The sequence below is a fragment of the Protopterus annectens genome, chromosome 7.part0 (genome assembly GCF_019279795.1).
Source record: "Protopterus annectens isolate FY-2018-M chromosome 7.part0, PAN1.0, whole genome shotgun sequence".
NCBI classification, from domain to species: domain Eukaryota; kingdom Metazoa; phylum Chordata; order Ceratodontiformes; family Protopteridae; genus Protopterus; species Protopterus annectens.
In genome coordinates, this window is record NC_056739.1 from 607,437,383 (window position 1) to 607,446,690 (window position 9,308).

Here is a 9,308-nt window from a genome sequence, read left to right on the forward strand (position 1 = left end):
CAGAGTAGCACAAGGGGGATGCTGCATTCCGAAGGTGGAGGCTTTTGAATGAAATTTTGAATTTTGATTCCATATGCCAAAACTGATAGATCTGAAGGATTCTAAAGATCCAGTAGCACTTATCAAAGGAAGCTTAGGAGTGCTTTATTGAAAATACAAAACAAATCAGATTACTTGTAACATTGCACAATTTCACTTTCTACTTCTTATATATTATTTAAAGAAAAATACACAAAAAAACAAGGACAATGAAAAAAAATAGATACTGACATCACTTAACTGCACTTAGAAAAAAAATCAGACTTTAATTTCTCCAGTGCCCTGCTAAATTCCCAAAGTTGTTATGAATGACGAATATGGCTCTCCTTTGAGAACTTGCCACAGATCAAGTGGGGCCTGTCTGTTACCTTAATAAATCAATACATAAGTGGACAGGTAGATGCATATATATATATATATATATATATATATATATATATATATATATATATATAAATAAACTAAAGCCAGATAAAATGCTGTAATGATGCTGCAGTTCTAAACACTTTTACATTTTGTATCAGTTTACATTTTGTGTATTTTGTCACTGCACAGTAGAAACAGCAATGTTGTCCAGAAGGGGCAAAACAGGTTTGGGTGCCTGTGAAGAAAAATAAATTGCATTTTTACAAGAGCAGGTATTGAACTAGTCAGACCTAGGACAATAAAATGAGGAGCAACAGCCATGCTTTCTTTAGGGTTGAGTGAAATACTGATATTGAATTACAGGTTTGAACTATGACCCTTACCGTGTGTGACACAGGAGGATATAGACTCTTACAATGCAGGACAAGTCATTAACTGGGAGATATAAGCTAAGGTTATTTTGAGCATCTATGTTTTTATGTATAGTTAAAGTTTAGTTTGGGTTTAACTTTTCAAAATAGGGATTTCTCCTGTTGACTATAATTGCTTATCTTCAGAAAGAAAATTGCATGTTTTCCATAAGGTATGTAGTTAATCTGAGGGACAACATGTAACTTGGAGCCATGAAGCTCTTGTGGCTGTCCACCTCTGTTCATATCAGAATTTGCAGCAAATCAGCTTATGTTGCTCCTCCCTTTCCTGAAGTCATTATGTTACAGGCACATGTGCAGCTACATCTTGTCAGTTTGTTTGCTTTACAAAATATAAAGCATGAATCTTGTTGCTGTATTCATTTGGTTGCTATAGCTGCATTCGTAAGCTTCCCTGTTTTCCTCAAATGGTGAATTCCAGGAAACACTACAACTCGGGAAGCAGGATAACAATACTATGCTATGCCAGCCACTATCTCTTCATGGTTTGGAGGTGAGCTGAGATTTCCTTGCATGTCTGTTTGTCCTTGGCCAGGCATAGAGGAGGGGGTTTAGGTTTGAAAGTACTGGAGATCAGTTTAGCTTGTTAGACCACAGTATGTTTTATTCTTTGTTACTTGGAAGAGCCTGAGTGATTTATTTTGCATATGAGCAATTTACAGAACTGAAATTATTGCCTTCTGTTTCAGTCTGCACAGTTATTTTAAAAGTGGATTTTTGTTTTGTAGGGTATTCTAAGTAGAACATGATTGCATATGCTGACCATTCACTCTGAAGTGCTTATTTTTCCCAAAGTAATGTAACAAACAGTGTGAAATGAAGTGTGTGAAGTGTAAGTTGGTTGTATAGCTTAAAAATGATGTCAGAAACATTATTTCTGAAGTTGAATGATGTTAGAGTGTAGAACTCTGCAAAAAGGTGAGGTTAAGGAAAAAAAAAACTTTTGCAAAGGAGACCGTGAATGACATTAGCAAGAAAGATTAGAAGGTTAAATCTGTGAGCTGCTAAGCTTCAATTTGTATTCCTGCATTCCTGAGTTTGATTCCCTCAGTTTCCAGTTGGAAGCTTTGTGACATTAAACAAGTCAATTAATCACATGTTCGTTCTGGGTTGCCACAGTAAGGACTGTTTCTACTAGTTTACCCAGCACAATTAGCAAATGATTAAAAACTAAATAAAAGTTTTAGATTAACAATCTGGGAATGCAGGGCACATAATAGTGCACTGAAATGGAACTGTTTTTTTTTCTGTATCTTTTTTACCTGCTTTTGTGAACCCTCAGTAGCAGCTTGTATGACTTTACTATACCATTAACACTGCTCACTTCTGCTTCAGTCACTGTTGTGCCATTTTTGAATCAAGTCTGAAATGAATCTGGGCTATACAGTTGTCTCTTTTACCTTCTTTTTAGTAAACCAAAGCAAACTTTTATGTTATTTATTTTGCTTTTGTTTATTGGGTCTATCTGACTGGGTTTTGAGAAAAAAACTTTTCATCGGAGGCCTGGGGAGAAAAGCTCCAACATATTTCAAACATCTTTAAATATGCATTCATTAATATACTTGAACAGACATTAAAAGATATACATTGACAATTACACATATATTTCTTGATTAGATTAAAGTCTTATGAAATTTGTGGCTGCTATTATAGCATAAGAGATACTTATGCATTTAGTACATGTTGAACATTGAGCATATGAAGAGGTGTATCAGTGGGTTTAGAAATTCAAAGAAAATGAGGTGAGAGAAAGAGCTAGCTAGAGCAGAAAATGTTGCTATTGTAGTTAAAAAGTGGGGTATATAGCAGGTTTAGAGACAATTATATATACGGCTAATAATATAATATATATATATAATATATATAATATAATATATATAATATATAATATATATATATATAATAAGGATTATATTAGAAGATTATAGATGATATTATATTAGAAGTATAGAGCTACTGCGGTGGTGGTGCTGCGGTAGCGTTGTCGCCTCACAGTTAGACGTTGCACGTTTGATTCTCAGTTAGAGCATCTTCTGTGTGTCGACATGCTTGAATGGGCATTCCTTCATTGAAGGTTGTGCGTTAGGCCCGGCAAGCCTGCACGTAAAAATTTACTGCCAATCATTAGCGGACCGGAGTTCCGCTGTGGCGACCCCTAACCGGGAAAAACTGAAAGACAGTTTTATATTAGAAGTATAGAATTGGGGATGGGCAGTGTTACAAAAGTATGTATATGTCTGGGAGATGCTGTTAAAACTCTGCAGGCATAGGTGAATGCTGGTTGCAGCGCATTTCTAGAAGATGAGACGTGGTTTGATGATATGTCAAGCTGGAGATAACGGTGACAGATCCATTGATCCGTTAGGAGAAGTTGTAGTTGTGTTTTAAATGAGTTTACATTCTGAATGGATTTCAGTGGTGTGGGAGGTGGTTCCATAGTTTGTCTACACTTTGAGTGCAGTGTCAGTATTAGATGATGTGGTTATAGTGATTAGCGATTTTTTTTTCTAGAGAGTAAAATTCTATTGGAGAGTAGCGTTATATTAACTTGTTAACGTTTGGGGAATTTTCTGACTTATAGAGAAAGCTGTTTATTTTAGTTAGTTGAGAGAGCTTGGTGATGTGGTAGTTCAGTCATCTGGAATTTTAAAATTCTTTGAAATGGTCCATTGTATTAGTTAGAGTACTGAACAACAAACATGGGCTTATTATCTGAGCTTAGCTCCGGCTAAGATCTACCTGAAATAAACTGGACGTATAAGTGAATTTAAGTACACTTTTATCTGCTCTTTTCATATAGTTCTGGATTTGGATACTCCTTCTGGGCTCATCTCATTTGCTCATGACACTCAACTGAGTGCAGTGAGATCATATTCAGATTTCAGGCACTCCTACTGCGTACAAAGAGAGCATTTGGGAAGGACAACCCCTGTAGCCTCTTAATCCTGCTTTGTTCCCTCCGTCAAAAAAAAAAAAAAAAAAAAAAAAAAAATATATATATATATATATATATATATATATATATATATATATATATACACACATACATACATACATATTTTATTCAGCTGCTCTTACTGTAACTGTCTTAGTTGCTGTTCTGCGTGCTATCTGTTCAGTTGCTCTTACTCTGCACTTATTGCTGCTTGTTAATAGCCTTCTAATTTACTGCCTTCTGCACTTGTTTTTAGTCATTTGTTAATTTAATTGCATTTATTTAAACTGTAGTTGCCATAGTATTGCTACACACTCGTGTGCTAGCCTGCACTGCAATTTGAATTGTATTTTCTGCTTTTTTAGCTACTTTTCTGTAAAAAAAAAAATTCTAAGCTTGTTTCCTGCCTTGCCTGTAACTAGTCTAGTCCAGATACAGATTTGCTGTATCCAGGACTGTTGGTAAACGTCTGAACCCCCCAAGCCTTTCTGTGTTGGAGGGAAGCCTTCTAGCTTATCAGTGGGAGTGGTAAGCACTAGGTAGCCTATCTACCACGGGAAGAGTGGATTTTGGCCCAGAAATTGTAGTTCATTGGCCGTTTGGGCAGTTTTTCCATCTCTTTCTATTTTCTGGTTTAAAAGCCCATGTTTGCGTTTGGTCCCCGCCTTTCCTGTAACTAGTGTAGTCCAGGTACAGATTTGCTGTATCCAGGACTGTTGGTAAGCTTCTGAGCCCCCCAAGCCCTTCTGTGTTGGAGATAAGCCTTCTAGCTTATCAGTGGGAGTGGTAAGCACTAGGTAACCTATCTACCACAGGAGGAGTGGTTTCTGGCCCAGAAGTTATAATTTATTGGTCGTTTGGGAAGCTTTTCCATCCCTTTCAACCTTCTGATTTAAAAGCCTGTGTTTGCTCTTGTTTCTTGCCTTTCCTGTTACTAGTCTAGTCCAGGTACAGATTTGCTGTATCCAGGACTCTTTGTAAGCTTCTGAGCCCCGCAAGCCTTTCCATGTTGGAGGGAAGCCTTCTAGCGTATCAGTGGGAGTGGTAAGAATTAGGTAGCCTATCTACCACAAGAGGAGTGGTTCCTGGCCCAGAAATTGTAGCTATTGACCATTTGGGCAGTTTTTTTCCATCTCTTTCAACTTTCTGGTTTGAAAGCCGTACATGCGCCTGTTTCCTGTCTTTCCTATAACTAGCCCAGTCCGGTTACAGAGTTGCTGTATCCAGGATTGTTAGTAAGCTTCTGAGCCCCCCAAGCTTTTCTGTGTTGTAGGGAAGCCTTCTAGGTTATTAGTGGGACTGGTAAGCATTAGGTAGCTTATCTACTACAAGTAGTTCTTGGCCCAGAAATTGTAGCTATTGACCGTTAGGGCAGTTTTTTCCATCTCTTTCAACTTTCTGGTTTGAAAGCCACACTTGCGCCTGTTTTCCGCCTTTCCTATAACTAGCCCAGCCTGGTTACAGAGTTGCTGTATCCAGGATTGTTAGTAAGCTTCTGAACCCCCCAAGCTTTTCTGTGTTGGAGGGCAGCCTTCTAGGTTATCAGTGGGAGTGGTAAGCATTAGGTAGCTTATCTACAACAAGAGGAGTGGTTCCTGGCCCAGAAATTGTAGCTATTGACCATTAGAGCAGTTTTTTTCCATCTCTTTCAACTTTCTGGTTTAAAAGCCGCACTTGCGCTTGTTTCCCACCTTTCCTGTAACTAGCCTAGTCTAGATACAGAGTTGCTGTATCCAGGACTGTTGGTAAGTTTCTGAGCCCCGCAAACCTTTCTGTGTTGGAGGAAAGCCTTTTAGCTTATCAGTGGGAGTGGTAAGCACTAGGTAGCCTATCTACCACAAGAGGAGTGGTTCTTGGCCCAGAAATTGTAGTTTATTGACCATTTGGACAGTTTGTCCATCTCTTTCAACTTTCTGGTTTAAAAGACCACATCTGTGCTTGTTTCCCATCTTTCCTGTAACTAACCTACTGGAAAGCACTAGAAAGCCTTAGACTGATACAAGCCTTCTAGCTTAGAAGAGAGACTTTGGAGTGATTAAATATCATTTTTCTGTACTTTCTTGCTGTACTTAACTGATTTCCGCCTAAATGCCAATTTTCCAGCGTTTATTGTGATTCAAAAGCTTGTTTTTTTTCACATATTGTACTTGACTGCCTGCACTTTTAAAAAGTAGTTTTTTGTTTAAATAATTTGTTTAACTGTTGTAGGCTATACAGTAAAGTGCAATAGCCTTTTCTGATCGTTTGTAGTCATTTAAAGCTGTTTTAAGTGTATTTTTTACTGTTTCTGCCTTATCTTTTCAAAAAAAAAATTCCTTGTTTCCCGCCTTTCTAAGCTAGTATAGTCCAGTTTTCAGGCTAGTGCTGAATTTAGGACTGTGTTACAAGTTTCTGAGTTGCCCGTACCTTACTTGGATAGAATGAAGTTTCTCTGTTCACCTGTGAGAGAGGGAAGCTTTGAGCAGTCTATCTGTCCCTGCAGGAGTGGCTCCAGCCCAGAAGTTAGTAGTTTATTGGCCATTTTGGGATAATTTCTATCTCTTTCATTTCCCTGCTATAAAAAATGCGTTTGCATGGTTTTGTGCGCCAGGCAGTGCCGGTTAGCTAGGGTTAAATTATTCCCGGCTCCACGAAGTCTCCTCTTCAGTTTTTCCCTTGAAACCTAGTCTAACTCTCAACCTAAGCACTCAAAAAGCATCCTACAGCCCAGCACTTGCTCAGACGTAATAGCAAGCACTAATATACCCTGACATTTGATTGCCCAGCAGGGCAAGGCTCTTTATTCACCCCTCACCAACCAAGCGATTAAGCAGCTCACCCTACTATTCAGGCATGACCAAAGGGCAATTTCAAGTGTACTCTCCAGTCCAGCTGGTGAATCTGGGTATCCTGAGGTAATGCTACAACTGTCTCATGTACACAGACAACCCTCTCCTCCTACCACAAAACACTAACATATGCGAGAGATGCAATTATACAGCCAAACTGGAGGCTAAGCTGTCTCCACCCAAGACTGGAACAGACAGTCAAGAGGAGAAGGTTAACACTTGCACCACACCTCCAGCCACACATAGACCTACTAAACCAGCACTGGCAAAAAATACACATAAATACACAAAACCATACTCGGAGGCTCTAAATAAAAACCTGCAAATGCATCAGAGACCTCCAAAGCAGACACCCAAACAACCTGCACCTCCCGTCACAAACCAGACAACACATAAGACACAAAATCAGTTTGCCGCACAATCACAGCCCTTAAGGCGAAATAACATACCTAACACACTAGTAATAGGTGACTCTATAGTCAGACACACTGAAGTCCCACTCACTAGGCTGGACAAGCAGAAGGTTACTGTTAGCTGCCTGTCTGGAGCCAGAATCCGCCACATAACACAAGCACTCAGGTCACTCCAGAACAAGTATAAATATGACTCTTGTCATTGTTCATGTTGGTGTGAATGACATGAGATGTACCTCCCTGGACTACATGAAAACATACATGGAAGAGCTCTCTGATCATGTAGCCCAGGCTGGTATGACCCTGCCCCCGAGTAGCATCCTGCCCTTACCAAGAATGATACCTCGGTATAAAGAAAAAAATGATCAAGTTCAACAATTGGCTAAGCTTCTGGTGTCATTCAAAGGGGATCCAGTGGCTGGGACGACATGCTTGACAAGCCGCGTTGCTTCGCAAGAGATGACTTGCACCTATCACCCCTAGGCTTTCGAATACTGGCCAAGGCTCTTGCTGCCCCCATAGTACCTTTTTTAGGCAAGGCTCAAAAGTCAAACCCACTTCCGTAAACAGCACAATTAACAAAAAACTGAGGGTTATGCTACTCCGTGCCAGGAGTTTAAATCTCAAAATGCACGCACTAGAAGCACTCCTCAGTATGGAGAACGTCGACATCTGTGCAGTAACTGAAACCTGGTTCAAGGCTCCAGAGAGCACCCCAGCACTACCGGGCTACAACTCGTACCACACGTTTCGGCCACAGAACATGGACTGAAACACACAATGCGGGGGGTGTATCCATATTCATCAAGGATACCTACACCTCCAGGTTAGTGGCGCAGCATTGATACCTCTGAGATCATCCATGTGCAACTAACATTGGGCAAATCTGCAATGAAAATTGTGGCCTGCTACAGATCACCCTCCATGACCCAGGACCACCACTCCACCTTTCTGGAGACACTGGAAAACATGAAGGTCTTACTGAACACCCTAATATTGGGTGATTTCAATTACCCTACCATTAACTGGGAAAACTACTAGAGTACAAACTCCCAGGCCCAGTGCGTCCTGGAATTCATCAACTCAAACGCCCTAGATCAGCTGGTAAACTCCCCTACCAGAGGTGAAAACATAATGGACCTGGTCATCACAAACATGGGCGACAGGTGTTCTACACCGGAGGTCAACCCGTCACTGGTTAGATCAGACCATAAACTAATCACTCTGGATGTCCACACCCCACCACCACCCCCAACTAAGGAAACCACAGTAAAAACTTTTCTAAAGCCAACTTCAACTTACTTAAGACAGAGGCAGTAAGTTTCACAGCCCCCATGCTAAAGGATAACGCTGCCCAAGATGCAGAAACCTTTACAAATGCACTCTATGAGCACCTACAATGATGCATGGATCGTGACATCCCTAGCAAAACCAAGACTCACTCCTCTAAGAGAAGGAAACCAGTCTGGTGGACCCCTGCCATAAACAGGCTATACAATAGAAGGAGGAAACTAGTTTAGAAAAAAAACAAATCCCAAGAAGGAAAGACATCCCTGGTCAGTATCAGTAAGAAACTAAGGTCCCTCATAAAATCATCCAAGGCTAACTTCGAAAGAAAAATAGCCAAGGATTCAAAAGATAACCACAAAGCCTTCTTTCGTTATGTTAAGAATCTAAGTGGCAACTCGCAGATATACACTGAACTAGTGCAAAATAGCACAAAATGTACTGAACCTACTGATATTGCCAACATCCTGGCAGATAGATTCAGTGCAAACTTCAGCCCCCTCTCACCCCAAAAAGGGCCCACAACAATACCGGAAAGGTGTAGTGTCCCAGAAATCACAGATGCACAGGTGTAAATAGCCCTTTCAAAACCCAAAAACACAGCGTCAATGAAGCCAGATGTTGTCCCAGGCTGCGTTTTGCACAAACTACAGAACTAACTAACCCCCCACCTAAACACGCTGTTCAACCTCAGCCTCTCCACAGGCTATGTGCCCATAGAATGGTGCACAAAAAGGGTTATTCCACTCCACAAAGGAGGGGCCACAACTGACCCTGGTAACTATCGCCCCATAAGCCTGACTAGCCTGGTCTGCAAGGCTATGGTGTGCATCATCATGAAACTCATTAACAAAGACATTGGGAAACTCCAAACATTTGACCCAACCCAGTTTGGCTTTGTTAAGGGCAGATCATACCTATTAAACCTGTTTGACTTCTTCGAGACAGTCACCAAGGTCATAGACGAGGGAAAGGTTGTTCACACAGCCTACCTTGACCTCTCAAAGGC

The 9,308-nt window shown here is 40.5% G+C and overlaps 1 protein-coding gene across 1 annotated transcript in view; it reads left to right on the forward strand.

Annotated features, from left to right (window-relative positions):
• The first annotated feature begins 1,141 nt into the window (after window positions 1-1,141).
• The window catches only part of LOC122806067 (GRIP and coiled-coil domain-containing protein 2-like), a 1,105,805-nt gene continuing 1,097,638 nt past the window's right edge, over window positions 1,142-9,308 (forward strand). Inside the window, exon 1 of the mRNA XM_044076306.1 lies at window positions 1,142-1,329. The gene's annotated coding sequence lies outside the window, so the exon portion shown is untranslated. The remainder of the gene's footprint in view (window positions 1,330-9,308) is intronic.